The sequence below is a fragment of the Sarcophilus harrisii genome, chromosome 2 (assembly GCF_902635505.1).
Source record: "Sarcophilus harrisii chromosome 2, mSarHar1.11, whole genome shotgun sequence".
Taxonomy (NCBI): domain Eukaryota; kingdom Metazoa; phylum Chordata; class Mammalia; order Dasyuromorphia; family Dasyuridae; genus Sarcophilus; species Sarcophilus harrisii.
Window position 1 is genome coordinate 396,563,366 of NC_045427.1, and position 19,664 is coordinate 396,583,029.

Consider the following 19,664-nt stretch of genomic DNA (forward strand, 5'->3'; position numbering starts at 1 on the left):
GTTTTGATTACTGCTACTTTATAATACAGTTTTGGGTTTCATACCGCTTTTTCAAACTGCTAAAAATCCTTTGGATTTTTTTTTCATTAATTCCCTTCATTTGCTTGACCTGTTGTTCTTCCAGTTGAATACTGTTATTTTTTTTCTAGTCTATAAAATAATGTTTTTTTTTCTCAGTTTTATTGGTATGGCACTGAACAAGTAGAACATTATAGGCACAATTTTCATTTTTATTATATTAACTAAGTGTTCTTTAAAAGTTTTATAGAATCCTCTTGTCAGTGTTTCAGAACCAGGAGATTAGTGTGTGTGTGTGTGTGTGTGTGTGTGTGTGTGTGTGTATTTAATTTTTTTATTATAGCTTTTTATTTACAAGTTACATGTATAGGTAATTTTGCAGCATTGACAACTGCCAAACCTTTTGTTCCAATTTTTCCCCTCCCTCACCCCACCCCCTTCCCCAGATAGCAGGTTGACCAATACATGTAAAATATGTTAAAGCATATATGTCCTAACAGTTATTTTGCTGTACAAAAAGAATTGGAGTTTGAAATAGTGTACTATTAGCCTGTGAAGGAAAGCAAAAATGCAGGCAGACAAAAATAGAGGGATTGGGAATTCTAAGTAATGGTTCATATTCATCTCCCAGAGTTCTTTCGCTGGGTTTAGCTGGTTCAGTTCATTACTGCTCTATTGGAACTGATTTGGTTCATCTCATTACTGAAGATGGCCACATTCATCAGAATTGATCATCATATAGTATTGTTGTTGAAGTATATAATGATCTTCTGGTCCTGCTCATTTCACTCAGCATATTGTATATATTTTTCTAGTTTATAGCTACTTCCTTTTCTTAGATTGGTATATTTTAGATCGCTTTACGCTTTTTGATATATTCACTATTTTGCATTTTTGAAATTATTCTTCTATTTATTTTGTGTCCGAAGTTTTATTAACATTAATTATAAATAACATATTTAAGTGATCATTTCTTGTGGTTTTGCTGTGATTCACCTTGTTCATTGGCTATTTTATTGATTTGATATTCTGTTCTCATCATTTAATTAGATTAAATAAGAATTTATTAATTTTATTAGACTTTTCAAAATACAGCTTTTATTTCTATAATTTCTTTGTTTTTGCTTATAATTTATATATCCCCTTTAATTTAATATCTCCTCTTCTTTGTTTATTTTAGGTTTGCTTTCCATTTCATGCATATTTATCTCATTAATCTTCTTTTTTTTCTGTGTTGTAACTGTATATTTTTAAAGATATTGCTTCCCCTCTGAGAAATGCTTTAGCTGCCTCATAAAAATTTCGGAAGATTGTTTCATTGATATAAATATTTTTTTTTCTTTTTTACATACTTAACAGTTGTCTCTATGACTTGTTCTTTCACCTGTACATTCTTTAAGATTTCATTGTGAAGAAATTGAGCCAAGATGGCAGAGTTAAAGGTAGAGCCTCCACTGAGTTCTCCCCAGAATTCCCCCAAAGACCTTTAAATAATGACACTAAACAAAATTTACATTATCAGAGCCCACAAAGAGGCAAATTGAAACAATTTTAAAGCCAAAGGCTGTTTGGAAGGCAGCAGGAAAAGTCTGTTGCATCAAGGTAGATCTGGAGCACATTCTTAGTCTAGACTCCATCAGCATAGTCCAGAGCCCAAGAAAGCAGAAACAGCCAGTGGGCCCCCTAAATCTGTTTTAGGGGCAGTAATTTCCAGATCTCTCACCCCACTGAGACCAAGGACAACTGAGCAGAAAAAGTTTTGACATGCTATAATCAGGCTTTGAGAAACACTGAATCAAGAATGATGGGGGCAGTGTTGTAGTAGCAGCAGTGATCAGAATAGTAACTGCAACCATGCCAGCAACAGTGGGGGCTTCCAGAGATCCCAGCACACAGGCGGGAAGGTAGAATATCTGATCAAGGGAGATTGAAGAAGGCCTCTTTGTTGGCACTAACACAGGATATTGTTGCTCAGTCCATACTCAAATATGGGTAGCATATGAAATATGATGTTGGCTCATTTTTCAGGTCCCCAGAAGAATCTCTGAAAAGAACTAAACAAAAACCGTAAAGCTTGGGATATTACACCCTCCACCTTGGAAACAGAGTCCTACTTTAACCAAGATTTAAAAGCCAAGTAATAGACTAGAAAATGAGCAAAGAAGAGAAAAAAAGTTTTGACTATAGTAAGCCACTAGGGCCCCTAGAACAACAAAGAATCAAAATACACACTCAAATTTTCTACATCCAAATCCTCCAAGAAAAATAAGAATTGGGCTCAGGCCATGGAAGACCTCAAAATATATTTTGAATATCAGATAAGAGAGTTATGCAAAAGGAAATACAAAAAGCTAATGAAAAGAATGCCTTAAATTTATGACCAAAGAAGAACTAGAGATCGTTACTGATCACAAAATAGAAAATTTTGATTATATCAAATTGAAAAGTTTTTGTACAAACAAAACTAATGCAGACAAGATTAGAAGGGAAACAATAAACTGGGAAAACATTTTTACAGTCAACGGTTCTGATAAAGGCCTCATTCCAAAATATATAGATAATTGACTCAAATTTATAAGAAATCAAGCCATTCTCCAATTGATAATTTGTCAAAGGATATGAACAGACAACTTAGATGAAGAAATTGAAACTATTTCTAGCCATATGAAAAGATGCCCCAAGTCATTATTAATCAGAGAAATGCAAATTAAGACAACTCTGAGATACCACTACACCCCTGTCAGATTGGCTAGAAGGACAGGGAAAGATAATGCAGAATGTTGGAGGGGATGTGGGAAAACAAGGACACTAATACACTGTTGGTGGAATTGTGAATACATCCAGCCATTCTGGAGAGCAATTTGGAACTATGCTCAAAAAGTTATCAAACTGTGCATACCCTTTGATACAGCAGTGTTACTACTAGGCTTATATCCCAAAGAGATTTTAAAGAAGGGAAAGGGACCTTTATGTGCAAAAATGTTTGTGGCAGCCCTCTTTGTAGTAGCCAGAAACTGGAAACTGGGTAAATGCCCATCAATTGGAGAATGGCTGAATAAATTGTGGTATATGAATATTATGGAATATTATTGTTCTGTAAGAAATGACCAGCAGGATCATTTCGGAAAGGCCTGGAGAGAATTACATGAACTGATGCTGAGTGAAATGAGCAGGGCCAAGAGATCATTATATACTTCAACAACAATACTGTATGATGATCAATTCTGATGGATGTGGCCATCTTCAGCAATGAAATGAACCAAATTAGTTCCAATGGAGCAGCAATGAACTGAACCAGCTACACCCAGCAAAAGAACTCTGAGAGGTGACTAAGAACCATTACATTGAATTCCCAATCCCTATATTTTTTATTTCCTTCACAGGCTAATTGTACAATATTTCAGAGTCCAATTCTTTTTGTACAGCAAAATAACGGTTTGGTCATGTATACTTATTTCGTATTTAATTTATACTTTAATATATTTAACATGTATTGGTCATCCTACCATCTAAGGGAGGGGATGGGGGAAAGGAAGGGAAAAATTGGAACAAAAAGTCTGGCAATTGTCAATGCTGTAAAATTACTCATGCATATAACTTGTAAATAAATGTTATTTAAAAAAAAAAAGAATGCCTTAAGAGGAAAAATGACCAAATGAGAAAGGAGACACAAAAGGTCACTAAAAAAAATAATTCCTTAAAAATTGGAATTGAGTAAATGGAAGCTAATGACGTCATAAGAAATCAAGATATAATAAAATAAAACCAAGAGAATGACAAATAGAAAAAAATGTGAAATATCTCATTGGGAAAATTACTGATGTAGAAAACAGATCCAGGTTGCTTGCTGTCTAGGTGAGGGCGGTGGAAGGAAGGGAGGGAGAAAAATTTGGAACATAAGGTTTGCAAGGGTGAATGTTGAAAACTATCTTTACATATATTTTGATAATAAAAAGCTATTATTTTTTTAAAAGGAAATAATCCAAGAAAGATAATTTTTTTTGCTTTTTATTTTCAAAATATATCCATAGTTTTAAACATCCATCCTTGCAAAATCCAAATTTTTCTCCCTTTCTTCTCACTATCCTTTCCCTTATACAGCAAGTAATCCAAATATGTTAAGCATGTGCAATTCTTCTATACATATTTCCACAGTTAAGATGCTGCACAAAAAAAATCAGAACAAAAAGGGAAAAAATGAGAAATTAAACAAAAAAAGCAAACAATAACACAAAGTTGAAAATATTATATTCTCATACACATTTAGTTTCCACAGTTTTTTTTTTCTGGATGCAAATGACTCCCTCCACCACAAGTCTATTGAAATAGTCCTATTTAACATTTATTTTAACATATAGAACATGTATTGGATTGTTTGCTCTCTAGGGGAGAGGATGGGAAGAAGGAGGGATAAATTTGTAACATATGGCTATGCAAGGGTTAATGTTGAAATAATTTCCATGCATAAGTTTTGAAAATAAAAAGCTTTAATAAAAGAAGAACCTGTCCTGAATTGCCTTATTGTGAAGAGCCACATTCATCAGAATTGATCATCCCATAATCTTGTTGTTGCAATGTACAATGTTCTCTTGGTTCTTCACTTCACTTAGCATCAGTTAATGCAAGCCTCTTCAGGACTTTCTGAAATCATCCTGCTTATCATTTCTTATAAAACAATAATATTTCATAACATTCATATACCATAAGTTATTCAGCCATTCTCCAACTGAAATGCCTCCATTCAGTTTCCAGTTTCTTGCCACTACAAAAAGGCCTGCTATAAACATTTTGCAATATGAATCTTTTTAGCTTTTTATGATCTCTTTGGAATATATGCTTAGTAGAGACACTGCTAGATCAAAGGATATGCACAGTTTCATACACCTTTGTGAATAGTCAAGAGAGATAATTTTAAAAGTATTGATCTACCTGAAACCATGATCAAAAAAAAAAGACTTTAAATATCATCTTTCAAGAAATTATTAAGGAAAACTGTCCTAATATTCAAGAATCAGAGGGTAAAAGAAAAAAAAGAATCCACTGATCACTGCTGAAATATATCTAAAGATGAAAACTCCCAGGAATATCATAGCTAAATTCTGGAACTGCAAAGTTGAGGAGAAAAAATTGCAAACATCGAGAAACAAACAAGTCAATATGGTAGAGCCACGGTCAGGATAACTGAAGGTTTACCAGGTTTTATATTAAAGGATTGGATGGTTTAGAATATGATATTCTGAAGAGCAAGGGAAGTAAGATTTCAACCAAGAATCACCTACCCAGAAAGGTAAGTATAATCCTCCAGGGGAAAAGATTAAATAATATTGAGTGAAATAGAGTGTTTTCAAGCATTCATAATGAAAACATGGGAGCTGAAAAGAAAATTTTATCTTCAAATACAGAACTAGAGAGAAGCATAAGAAGGTAATCAGGAAAGGGAAATCATAAGTATCTTTTTAAAAAAAAGGTTTATCTGTTTACATTCTTTTTTATTATTTTTTTATTTATTATAATAACTTTTTATTGACAGAACCCATGCCAGGGTAATTTTTTACAATATTATCCCTTGTACTCACTTCTGTTCTGATTTTTCCCCTCTCTCTCTCTCCCCCCTCCCCTAGATGGCAAGCAGTCCTATATATGTTGAATATGTCGCAGTATATCCTAGATACAATATATGTGTGCAGAACTGAACAGTTCTCTTGTTGCACAGGGAAAATTGGATTCAAAAGGTAAAAATAACCCAGGAAGAAAAACAAAAATACAAACAGTTTACATTCATTTGTCAGTGTTCTTTCTTTGGGTGTAACTTCTTCTGTCCATCATTGATCAATTGAAACTGAATTAGGTCTCTTTGTAAAAGAAATCCACTTCCATCAGAATACATCTTCATACAGTATTGTTGTTGAAGTATATAATGATCTCCTGGTTCTGCTTATTTAACTTAGCATCAGTTCATGTAAATCTCTCCAAGCCTTTCTGTATTCCTCTGCTGGTCATTTCTTACAGAACAATAATATTCCATAACATTCATATACCACAATTTACCCAACCATTCTTCAATTGATGGGCATCCATTCATTTTCCAGTTTCTAGCCACTACAAAGAGGGCTGCAACAAACATTTTGGCACATGCAGGCCTCTTTCCCTTCTTTAGTATCCCTTGGGATATAAGCCCAGTAGTAGCACTGCTGGGTCAAAGGGTTCAAGTTTATAACTTTTGGGCATAATTCTAGTTTCTCCCCAGAATAGGTGGATTATTCACAACTCAACAACAATAATACATCGTGTCCCATTTTTCCCCATCCCTCAACATTCATCATTATTTTTCCTGTCTTTAAATCACAGGTGTGTAGTTATCTCAAGTTGCTTAATTTGCATTTCTCTGATTAATAGTGATTTGGAACACTCTTTCTTATGGTGGTAATTGCTTCGTTTCATCATCTGAAAATTGTTCATATCCGACCATGTATAATGGGAGGAATAAACGTTTCTTATAAATTAGAGTCAATTCTTATATTTTTTAAATGGGCCTTTATCAGAACCTTTAACTGTGAAATGTTTTCCCAATTTTTTTGCTTCCCTTCTAATCTTTTTACATTAGGGTTTGACCTTTTAATTTGGTTAATCAAAATTTTTATTTTGGATCAGTAATGGTCTCTTTGGTCAAAATTTCTTCCTCCTCCACAGATCTGGAATCTATCCTATTTCCTCTCATTTATTTATAATCATTCTTTATCCTAAATCATGGACCATTTTGATCTTATCTTGGTATCAGTGTTAGGTGGGTTGCTAATTCTCCTACTAATCTCCAGTTTCCCAGGTTTTGTCAAATGTAATTCTTATCCCAAAAGTTAGGAACTTTGGGTATTCAAAAATAATTGCTTATTTAGGTGTGTCTTGGAACCTAGCCTATTCCACTGATCAATTAATCTTTTCTTAAAATACCAAATGGTTTTGGTGACCTGCTATAATATAGTTTTTAGATCGGTACAGCTAACCTTTATTTGATTTTTTTTTCATTAATTCCCTTGAGATTCTCAAACTTTTATTATTCCATATGAATTTTGTTGTTATTTTTTCTAGATCATTAAAATATTTTCTTGGAAGTATGATTGGCATAGCACTAAATAAATAGATTAGTTTAGGGAGTATTGTTATCTTTATTATATTCACCCAGCCTATCTAAGAACACTTAATATTTGTCCAATTATTTAAGTCTGACTTCATTTGTGTGGAAAGTTTTTTTGTAATTTTGCTCATATAATTCCTGACTTTCCTTTGATAGATGGATTCCCAAATATTTTATGCTGTCAATGGTTATTTTGAATGGAATTTCTCTTTGTATCTCTTGCTGTTGGATTTTGTTGGTGATATATAAAAATTCTGAGGATTTATGGGGATTTATTGTATATCCTGCAACTTTGCTAAAGTTATAAATTATTTGTAATAGCTTTTTTAGTAGAATCTCTGGGGTTCTCTAAGTATACCATCATATCATCTGCAAAGAGTGATAGTTTGGTTTCCTCATTGCCTACTCTAATTCCTTTAATCTCTTTCTTGACTCTTTTTGTCAAAGCTAGTGTTTCTAACATAATATTGAAAATAATAATTGATATGGGCACCTTCCCTTTCCAGATCTTACTGGGGAAAGGTTCATTTTCCCTTGCATATACTTACTGACGTTTTAAATTAATTTTGACTATTTAAAGAAAAAGTCCATTTATTCCTATACTCTCAAGTGTTTTTATTAGAAATGATGTTGGATTTTATCAAATGCTTTTTCTGCATCTACTGAGATGATCATATGGTTTTTGTTAGTTTGCTTATTGATATAGTCAACTTTGCTAATAGTTTTCCTAATATTGAACCAGCCCTGCATTCCTGGTATAAATTCTACATGGTCATAGTGTATTATCTTGGGGATGATTTTCTGTAATCTTTTTGCTAATGTTTTATTTAAGATTTTAGCATCAATATTCATTAGGGAGATTGGTCTATAATTTTCTTTCTCTGTTTTCAGCCTACCTGGTTTAGGTATCAGTACCATGTCTGCGTTGTAAAAGGAGTTTGGTAGGACTCCTTCAATCCCTATTTTTTCCAATAGTTTATATAGCATTGGAGTTAATTGTTCTTTAAGTGTTTGGTAGAATTCACATGTAAATCCATCTGGTCCTGGGGCTTTTTCTTAGGGAGTTGGTTAATAGCTTGTTCTATTGCTTTTTCTAAGACGGGACTGTTTAGGACATTTACTTCTTCCTCTGTTAATTTGGGCAAGAGATATTTTTGAAGATATTCTTACATTTCATTTAAGTTGTTGGATTTATTGGCATAAAGTTGGGCAAAGTAATCCCTAATTATTGTTCTAATTTCCTCTTTGTTAGTGGCAAGTTCTCCCTTTTCATTTTTAAGAATAACAATTTGATTTTCCTCTTTCCTTTTTTTAATCAGATTTATTAAGGGTTTGTCTATTTTGTTGGTTTTTCATAGAACCAACTCTTAGTTTTATTAACTAATTCAATAATTTTTTTCTTTCAATTTTATTGATCTCTCCTTTTATTTTTAGAATTTCAACTTTAGTGTTTGACTGGGGTTTTTTAATTTGTTCCTTTTCTAGCATTTTTAGTTGCAAGCCCAGTTCATTGACCCTGTCTTTCTTTATTTTATGCAAGTAGGCCTCTGGAGATATGAAATTTCCCTTATTACTGCTTTGGCTGCATCCCACACATTTTGGTATGATGTCTCATTATTGTTGTTTTCTTGGGTGAAGTTATTAATTATTTCCCCCTTCCCCCCCCTTCCCAGTATTAAACTTGTGAGCACCACTTGCTTCTCACAGCCCTCCCTTTTTAGTATCCCTCCCCCCCCTCACCTTAGAGTTCTTCCCTCTATCTTACTCCTTTCCCTCACAGTTTCCATATTTCCTTCTGCTTAACTTAACCCTTCCCTTTTCACTTTTCCCTTCTCACTTTTCAATAACATGGGAGAAGTTTCACCATAAATTGAATATGTCTACAATTTTTCTCTGAAAGCCAATTCTGATGGCAATAAGATACCCACTATATTCATCCGCCTCCATTCTTTCTCTCAGATATAATACATTTCCTTTGCCTCTTTGTGAGATGTTGTACCCCCACTTTACCCTTTTTCTGGTACAATGTCCTTTCCACCTCTAGTTTCTAGAACAAGGTATACATATATTCTTTATACATCTTTTTAGCAGAAATATAGTTCCCAAGATTTTTTTTTACCTTTTTCAGTTTCTCTTGATTTTTATATTTGTAGATCAAACTTTTTGTTAAGGTCTGGTTTTTTCTTCAAAAATACGTGAAATTTGCTTATTTTGTTGAATGACCATCTTCTTCCCTGGAAAAAGATGCTCATTCTGGCTAGGTAAGTTATTTTTGGTTTCAAACCGAGTTCCTTAGCCTTTTGGAATATCATATTTCAGGCCCTTCGACCTTTTAATGTGGATGCTGCTAGATTCTGGGTGATCCTTATTGTGGCTCCTCTACATTTGAATTGGGTTTTTCTAGCCGCTTGCAGTATTTTTTCCTTTGTTTGAGGGTTCTGGCAATTGGCCACTATATTGCTTGGTGTTTTGATTTTAGGATCCATTTCAGTACGTGATCAATGAATTCTTTCAATGTCTATTTTACCCTCTGTTTCTATGACTTCTGGGCAGTTCTCTTTAATAATTTCCTGGAAAATACTGTCCAGGCTCTTTTTTTCATCATATTTTTCTGGAAGTCCAATAATTCTCAAATTGTCTCTCCTAGACCTATTTTCCAGGTCTGTTGTTTTCCCAAGAAGGTATTTTACATTTTTCTCCATTGTTTGATTTTTTTGTTTTTGCTTGACTGATCATTGTTGTCTCCTCGAGTCATTTAATTCCATTTGTTTGACTCTGATTTTCAATGAAATATTTTCTTCACTCACTTTTTTTATATCTTTTTCTAATTGTCCAATTGAGTTGTTTTGTTCTATGGAATTTTTTTCCATTTCGCCAATTTTATTTTTTAGACAGCTATTTTCTGTTTATCAGTTCACTAATCCTATTTTTCAACGATTTGATTTCTTTATCCACTCTGTCTTTAAATGAGTGGGATGACCAGACTCTCTTGCCAAGCCTCTCTCTCCTTTTCCCATTTTTCTTCTATCTCTCTTGTGAGAGCCTTTTTAATTTCTTCTATGAGATTCATCTGTGCTAAGGAACAGATGATCTCCTCCTTTGGAGATTCACCTGGAGACAGTCTGTTTTTAGTCTCCTCAGGGTTTAGAGTCTGCTCTCTATCTGTATAAAAGCTGTCAATAGTTAAGATCCTTTTCATTTTTTTGCTCATTTTGTTAGAGAAGAATCAGAGACAAACTAGCAAAGAAAAAAAGAAAGAAAAAAAAACAAATGGAATCTGCTTATTTTGGGGGAGGGGCTGAGTGGTGTTGCTGTGCTTCCTCTACAGACTGGGGGGGCAGCAGCGAGGCACTAGCAGGACTGTGCTGTGCCTGCACTCTGAGACTCTGTTGTGCTAAGACACTGTAGATGAGGCTTGGCCAGGTCCCAAGAAACTCCAGCTCTTTGGGGTTGTATTCTTTCTCCCTGTCCTCCTTCCCCCTCCCCCCCCCCCCGTTGTTTTTAGCTTCTCTGCTGGGTTACTGACTTGCTGCCAGGGCAAAGTATCCAATCCTGTAGCAAAGTAATTACCGCAGAGACGGCTGAGATCACACCCCACCCCCCTCTGGTCTGCTTGTCTGTGAGCTTCCTCCCGTGCTCTTGCTCCCGCTGCCCTCAGCCTGTGCCAGATATAAAACTCTCCCCACCCTCAAGCAAAAAGAAACCTTTCCTGGCGAATTTCAAGGATGTCTTCTCTTGGTAACTATTTGTGGGGGGGGGGGGGTTCAGTCAAACATTAATTCAGAGGCTTGTCATGAAGTGAATTCTGAGAGAAAATGCGGAGCTTACACAGCTGTGTGCCTCCTCTCCTCCATCTTGGCCAGAAGTTCTGTTTACATTCTTATATGGATAGATGATACTTGTAACTCATAAGAACTTTCTCACTCTAATAGCAGTTAGGAATATATATAGACAGAGGGCATAGGTGTGAGTTGAATATAAAGAGACAATGTTTTAAAAAAATTTAAGGGTGAGAAAGAATTGTACTGGAAGAAAGAGAAAGGGAGAGGTGTATAAATTATCTGTCATAAAGAGGGCAAGAAAAAATCTTTTATACTGGAGGGAATAGAGGGAATGAAGGGAGAGTGAGTGAATCTTATTTTTATCAGAATTGTCTCAAAGAGAAAATAATATACATACTCAATATAAGTATAGAAATCTATCTTAACATGCAGAAAAGTAGAAAGAAGAAGGGATATGGGAAGGGAGAAAGCTGATAGAAGAGAGAGCACATTAAGGAAGGGGCTGATTGGAAACAAAACACTTTTGAAGGACTGTGCATGAGAACATACTCTTACTAAAGTGATAGTTTTTAATTCAATGGATATATATATATATATATATATATATATATATATATATATATATATCTGAGGCAATTGAGATTAAGTGACTTGCCCAGGGTCACACAGCTAGGAAGTTTTTTAAGTGTCTAAGACCAGATTTAAACTCAAGTCCTCCTACATTCAGAGTTGGTGCTCTATCCACTGTACCACTTAGCTGCCTCCTTTAATTCAGTATATTTTATTGCAGTCCTTCATTATGTAACATTGTGTCTTTACTGACTGATTCTGACAAACTATTACAAGGAGAATTCTCTCAACAAGTGTGGTATTTTAGCTCTTTATCTTTAAATCAATTTTATGCAAAAGAAACTGACTACATTTCAGAATCTGCTATTAATTGTGTGACCTGGCACAATTATAATTTCTCAGACCCCAGATTCTTCTTCTGTAGAATAATGGAGCTGACTGATATGGTAGAATGTCATATTACAACTCTAATCATTAGATCTGGGCTGACATTCTCAAGTTACTGACAGGATCATTTAAAATTTTCTCTGTCTCTGTCTCTGTCTCTCTCTGTATGTGTGTCTCTCTCTGTCTCTCTTTATTCTAATTTTCTCATTTGTAAGCTGAGCCAGGTGGAATGGAACAAATTTATATCTCTAATTATTATTATATAATGAATGACTGCTAAGATACTAATTATGTTAGGAATTATAAAGGAAGTTCAATTTAATACTAGAATTTTGGATTGTAAACACTGCACTCAATTTCATATCTAAGTTCTTTAATATTTTCTTGGATATATCATTTTCTAAATCTTTACCCACTTCACATCATCATTATAGAAAGGAACTTTGTCTTTGTCCTTTAGTTTTTTCATCTCTATCCTTCAAAATCTCAGTTTCATGACTTTAATTATTATATCAATGAAGTGAATTCTCACATATATTTATCCTCAACATCTGCACAGAAAGCATTTACAACTATCAAAAGCATATCCTTACTTAAATGTTCCTTTGTCAGGAACTCTTTGTCAGACTCTTCAAATTTAATATGTCCAGAAATGAATTCATCTCATTTACTCAGTTATTCTCTTTACTCAATAATTTTGCTATTTCTTTTGATAATTGTCTTTATAATGATGTAGAGGTATAATTTGGATAAGAGGCAACAAGGTGGCATAGTGAATAGTATGCTAGCCCTGCAATCAGGTAGACTCCTCTTCCTGAGTTCAAACCTGTTCTCATACATTTTCCATCTATGAGATTTCAAGTAAATCATTTAACTCTGTTTGCCTCAGTTTTTTCATCTGTAAAATGAGATGAAGAAGGAAATGACAAACCCCTTCAGTATCTTTGCCAACTCCAAATGTGATTATAAAGAGTTCAGTATGACTAAAAAATGATTGAGGGAAAAAAGGGAAAAAATCTATCTGGGTTTCCAAATCAGATCACTTATGCCTATGTAATTTCCCTCAAATAAAAAGGCATATCCTCTATTCCATTTTCACAGTAACTGTCATAAATCAAGATGTCATTGTTCCTTCCCTTCTTTATTCTCCTTTCCCAAATTTCTCATGTCATTTATCTAGAACTTTTAGTCTTATCAAATTCCACACAAACAACACTTGTGTGGAATATATCTCCCAACCCCCCCCCCATTATTTCTTAGAGAACAATATCAATATAGATATGATTTTTGTGTGTGTGCTGAGGTAATTGGGTTTAAGTGACTTGCCCAGAGTCACACAGCTAGGAAGTGTTAAATGCCTGAGACCATATTTGAATTCAGATATTCCTGAGTTCAGGGCTGGTGTTCTGTCCACTGCACCACCTATCTGCCCCTATTGTAGATATGATTGGTTCTCTGGCCCTAGAAGTGTATTTTGTACATTAGTTGTTCAAAATAATTATGAATTCTATTTACTTAATAAATTCTTGTTAAATTAAATCAAATGGAATTAAAGAATAATCATATTCACTGTTCAATCAGTAATTTTACACCATTAGAAGCCCATGTTTGGAGAATCTAAAATGGATTCCAAATTACCTATTCAGTGCCCCCCAAAGGTAAAAAAAATAAAACAAAACAGTGATGTCTAAAGATTTGGCAAAACATAGTATGTTCTTTATCAAGTTCTCTTACTTAAACAATCTTAACATATGTGTGTGGTAAAAATCAATACATTAGATGCTGTAATATTTTAAAGTCAAATGTTCTATGTAATTTTATGCAGGAGGAAGACCTCATAAAAAATAAAGACAGCATCTCAAAATATCTGCACATGACCACACATCTTTTCTTTTCTTTTTTACTTATAAGCAAATGAATCTTTCCTATTTTCATATATCTGTAATACCAGATAAGAAAACAAATAGTTTATATTTATATTGTCCATTTTACCACAACTGTCTTTGCAGTAATTCCTTCCTTTTAAACAAGAAAGCACAGTTTTTTTTCTTTCAAGATTTATCATGCAAAGATGCACACTATATCCTCTCATTACTTACTTGATACATAAATCTATTCATGCAAATTAGATTGCAAATTTTGCCTTTATCAAAATGAGAACGCTGATTAGAAATGAGTGCTTTATAGCATCTGACCAGACTAATTTTCAGTCAATATTACAAGCTGGGCAACAAACTCAGAATACCTCCTACTTATGACTGTGATCAATAGCTTACTGCATAGGGGACCACTGGAGTTGGTTTTTCTGGTCTTTTTCATCCTACAATTTCCTGCAAATAGGTACCAGCCTGAGTACTCCTTTTTCTAGCTGCGACTTTAATAAGCATCCAGGAAACTAGCAGAGCATAGCAGGTCTACACTGTCTCTCCACACTGGGTTAGTCTGCATATCAAAAAGAACAGCAGAGGTCAGGGCTTAAAAGCAGCCATCCAGTGGAGATGAGGAGTCTGAGAGCAAGTAAAAGGCAAAAACACTTGGCATTATTTTTATTTTTCTAACATTCCTCTTCTCTGAATCCTCAGGCATCATTTTATAAACTGAAAAATGAAATGAAAGCATATAATATTTAGCATGTAGGAGCTAAAAACAAACAAAAAAGAAATCTTAGAAATCATCTTGTCCAATCTCCAACTTTTACAGATAAGAAAATTAAAGCTTAGCTAAAAAGGTAATAAACAGAACATAACAACAGAAAATCAACCTAAATTACATTCATAGTCAAATCCTTTATTTTATATGAAAAACTTTTTTCAACTATCACAGTTAGTTATTAGTTGTTATTACTTGGACAATGCATTATCACTTCTAAAGGGTGAAATTAGTCCAGATCCAAATATGCCTGATGAGTAGATATGTTTTTTTTTAAGTTACCACTTCAGGTTTTCCTGGATCAATGTAACATATCATGAATTAGGATAGTAAATCTAAATGACTTCTTGTTATGAGGACCAATAGGTAGACCGATATATAGGGTAGGATGGATAGCATGATTTTGATACATAGCAGTCATTGGAAGAGATAGGTGGAAAATATAATAATAAAAATCAAAAAAACACCCCTGCTGTCTGTAATCAAAACAGTGTAGATAGAAGAGTGATTTTGTTTTTATTTGATTTTGTAATTAGAGGAAAATCTTCAATCCAGTATATAAAAGACCACAGGAAGTCATAATGTGAGAGCTGGAAGAGACTTTTGAGATTGTCTTCAACTCCTTCATTTTAAAAATAAAGAAACAAATATTAATTTTCCAAAGTCAAATGCATAATAAGCAGCAAAGCTGGTATTGAAATCTAAATCTTCTGACACTGTATAAAGATTTCTTTATAGTATACAATACTATTTCACCATTTAATTTCCTTGATGCTTAGTTTTTTCATTTGTATAATGGAAAAATAACTGTAGTATTTATCATATAAGGTCATTATGGGAATCAAACTATATAATATATAAAAATATTTCAAAAACCTTAAAAAGCCATAAATATTAGACTAAAATAAAATATCGCATACTTTTCTTCACCTCTTTCCAACAGACTACATTTTTGCTTTCATTGTGTTTTAATTGTTCATTCCCTAAGTCATATTTCTTCTCGCCTGCCAAATTTTCCTGCTGTAATCTACTCTCAACAAAATCTTCCATTGCTTTGGCTTATTCCTCTTTCCCCTTGTCAGCTTGTGTAAAATTAATCAAGGTGAAGAATTTGCATTTTAAAAGGCATCATTTTAAACAGGACTGATACAAGTTTATCACTGTTCAGAACTTTGATTTAAATAAGACATAAGGGAAGAGGAAACTCAAAGCATAAAAGTAAAACACAATTAACAAACACAGTGGCCATATTAACAAACATCCAACATAAAACATACATCATCACCACCCTGAAGAAGCACCAACATCTATTCCTTCACTGGGAGAACACATGGTCACAGCTATTTAGAGTTTCGAATGGGAGCCATTGCTAGGCAAGCTATCAAGGTCTTCCTAGCCCAAATCTTCAAAGTCTCTTTCTACTAAGGGGTTTTTATAGGCTTAGAACAAAGAAGGCCCCACACAAATTCTCATTTGAAACATGACTCAAGATATAGCAACTTCCCAGATATGAGATGCTCCATAATGAGAGGTACACCAAGAAGAATATTTATTCATTCCTGTAAAAGGATTGTGTTTACTCAAGGAACTGGCCAGGTTCCTGAGGTAAACACAGTGATGCCATAAAAGATACTCATTAGTTAAGGCCCAAGAAAGGATAGCTTTATAACTTCTTTATGCTTTTCTAGTATTCCACTGGATAATTGCAAGAATGTTCTTGTGTTCTCAAAAAAAATTTACACAAAAGATATAGATGAGACTTACTTGAGATTCCTTACTTACTAGTATTCCTTACATCTTGTAACATCTGTCCTGAAATGTATAACAATTTGTCTCTAGAATTTCAAGTACTGTGATTCTTTATTCTGGTCTCTTAAGATATTCACCAGATTGCTACTTGTTAATCAATGTGTGATATTTTGGGGAGGTCACCATGGAATAGTGTCAAGATCCTTGATCTCAGAATCAGAAGTATTGGAGCAATTTATCTACTATTTAGTAGGTGTATGACCTTAAGCATTACTACCCAAATTTTCCATGGTTTAGTTTTCTCATTTCTAAAATAAATGACCCACTTTCTGAGTTTTTTTATGAGAATATGATGAAATGATGAGAAGAAAGTATTAATGACTTAAACAGGACTAAATAAATGTCATTTATCTATCTATCTATCTATTTATCTTCTATTCCTTCATTTACAAAATGAAGAAAGTGGACTAGATGACATGAATTCATATCCAAGCTTAAGTAGATGGTCAAATGGTATATCTATTTAGTTTTCCATTGTCTATGTTTTGGATTTTTGGGGGGGAGCTTAATTTGCTCAGACTATAATTGCATTGCTATAATGGAATTCATGTTAAACAACCTCAGTAACTCATCTTTAATTTCATATTTAGATAGTTGGCCATATACATAGCAGCTTAAATGGTCAAATACTCAATACATCTCAGGGATGGTTATTGAAACCAGATATTCCTAGCTCTAATAATAGTTTCATATTGATCATACCTGTCTCTCTGCCATAAGAGTTGATAATTCAATGACTCAAAATTGTTCAATTACTGACAGGAATTAGGCAATAAATAGCAACTTCTTTTAATTTTTTTGTTGTTATTTTAAATTTGTTGAACTTACCTAAGAGAATGAATGTATAATCCTATATAACATTATATTTCATATCTACAGTCTTCTACCTCTACAAGAAAAAAAAGAAGACGACTTCACATATTTATCCCCTGGGGCCAACTTTAGTTACTATAATTTCAAAGTATTCATTTTGTACTATTATGTTGTCATTGTCATTATTCCCATTTACATTTTGTAGTCATTACTGTATGTTATTTTCTGGTTCTACTTAATTCAATCTGCATTATTTGACATGTCTTCTCATGCTTCTCTGTATTTTTCATGGTCATCATTTCCTATCAGTTAGTCCCTGTTTACTAATTGTCTATGCCATGAACTACATTAATGTCTTGGGGATAAACACACAAACACACACACACACACACGCATAGAGCCACTGGAGTTAATTGAATAGGGGGAGTAACAGGATTAGAGACCTATTATTTAGGAAAATCATTTGTGATTAAATAGAGAATAGATTTTAGTGTGGAAATATTAGAGGCAGTATGACCCATCAGTAAACTATTGTAGCAGTCTAGGCATGAGGTAATAAGAGCATGCACCAGAGTGGTAGAAGTGTTAGAGAAGAATAGAGGGCATATTTGAGAGATTCTGCCACATATTGAACATGGAAGGAAGAGCTGAAGGACTTTGAGATGTGGAAAATAACACTTGAGTAATGAGTAGAGTAATATCTTATTATATACTATCTTTTTGTTTTCATCATTCCTTACTCAATAGGCATCCACTTTTCTTTCAGCTCTTTGCAGCAGCAAAAAGTGAATAGCACTAAAAAATGTATTTTTTGAGCCAAAATCTGCCTATGTAACTTCCAACTATTACTTCCAGTACCATATTCGAACTAAGAGAAACAATTCAAATTTCTCTTTCATATGACAGCTCTCCAAATATTTGAAGACTCATCACTTGGAACTACCAGTTTTCTCTTCTTCAGGCAAAACATTCCAAATTTCAATTTCAATAGATTTTCACATGATATAAATCCAAGGCCCTTCATTCTTCTGCCTGCTTCTTTGCTGATACTTGTCAACTATATTATGAAGTCTTAGAGAATAGGAAATATTTCAAATTCAACTTTGTTGTCCAGCACTTAGTATAATATCTTGATACTATTTGTGCTTAATAAGTGCTTCTTGGTTGCTTTCTGTTAAACATAATATGGAGAGATCAGGCTCAAATATAGTAGGATTATGACTCCATAAAATTCTTCTCTCTTCATTTGATGTACAGTCTTGTGATATTGTTGCTCTAAGTAAAACTTTTTTTTTTAATTATAGCTTTTTATTTACAAGTTATATACACGGGTAATTTTACAGTATTGACAATTCCCAAACCTTTTATTCTGATTTTTCCCCTCCTTCCCCCCATTCCCTCCACTTGATGGCTGGTTGACCAATACATGTTAAATATTTTAAAGTATAAATTAAATACAATATAAGTATACATGTCCTAACAGTTATTTTGCTCTACAAAAAGACTCGGACTTTGAAATAGTGTACTATTATCCTGGGAAGGAAATCAAAAATGCAGATTGACAAAGATAGAGAGACTGGGAATTCTATATAGTGGTTCATAGTCACCTTCTAGAGTTCTTTCGCTTGGTATAGCTGGTTCAATTCATTACTGCTCTATTGGAACTGATTTGGCTCATCTCATTGCTGGAGATGGCCACATCTTGCATGAAGAATAATGAGAAGGCGAGTATCAGTGTTCTCCATAAAATAATACAGGTTTTTGTGATCATTGATGCTTTTTTCTAGAATTCCATAAATAACCTCTTGAAAAATATTGTAGAATTTTGTCTAGAATTCTTCCTTTTCTTTTTTTTTTCAGTTAACAAGCATCAGCAAAAACACAGAAGACTCACAAAATGATGTGGGGAGCAAAGAGGATGTGGAGCATATATGGACCAAGAATAAAATAATAAAGAAAACAGAAAGTATTATCAGCTACACATTAATTTTTAACATTATTATGATTTATGTAATAGCAACCGGGTCACTCTGCTTATATAAAAAAAAAAAAATCAAGTCCCAGTGTTAACACTTCAGAGAAAGTGTCTATTTGTTCAAAGAAAGACTTTTAGTGGAAACCACACCCATAGTCTATATCCATCTTTTTTGTTTTCATTCCATATAGACTTTCAATTCTGCTCATATTACAACATATCACATTCTCAATAAATATAGAATTATGTTTTCTTTAAAAAGTTTTTTTCTGTAAATTTCCTCTCATTTTATAAATGAGAAAATTTTATTTCTTCAGAACTATAATAATTCAATTTTTCATGACTTTTCAATGATTACTAATTAGGTAAGTACTCTTTTATTATTTTCCCTCATATTTGGTTTCAATTTCATGTTCATCATTTTAGTTCTTCCCTTTCTAATCCAAAGATCATTATTCATATCTGAAAAAAGAATCATGGTAAAATGATACTATGTTTTTTTTTCCCCTTGCACCTTGACCAGTGTCTT

The 19,664-nt window shown here is 33.5% G+C and overlaps 1 long non-coding RNA gene across 1 annotated transcript; it reads left to right on the forward strand.

Annotated features, from left to right (window-relative positions):
• The first annotated feature begins 10,748 nt into the window (after positions 1 to 10,748).
• Positions 10,749 to 19,129, forward strand: LOC116421142. The gene is made up of 2 exons (XR_004231448.1): positions 10,749 to 10,888; positions 19,021 to 19,129. It is a non-coding gene; the product is annotated as an uncharacterized LOC116421142 (long non-coding RNA).
• The last annotated feature ends 535 nt before the right edge of the window (positions 19,130 to 19,664 follow it).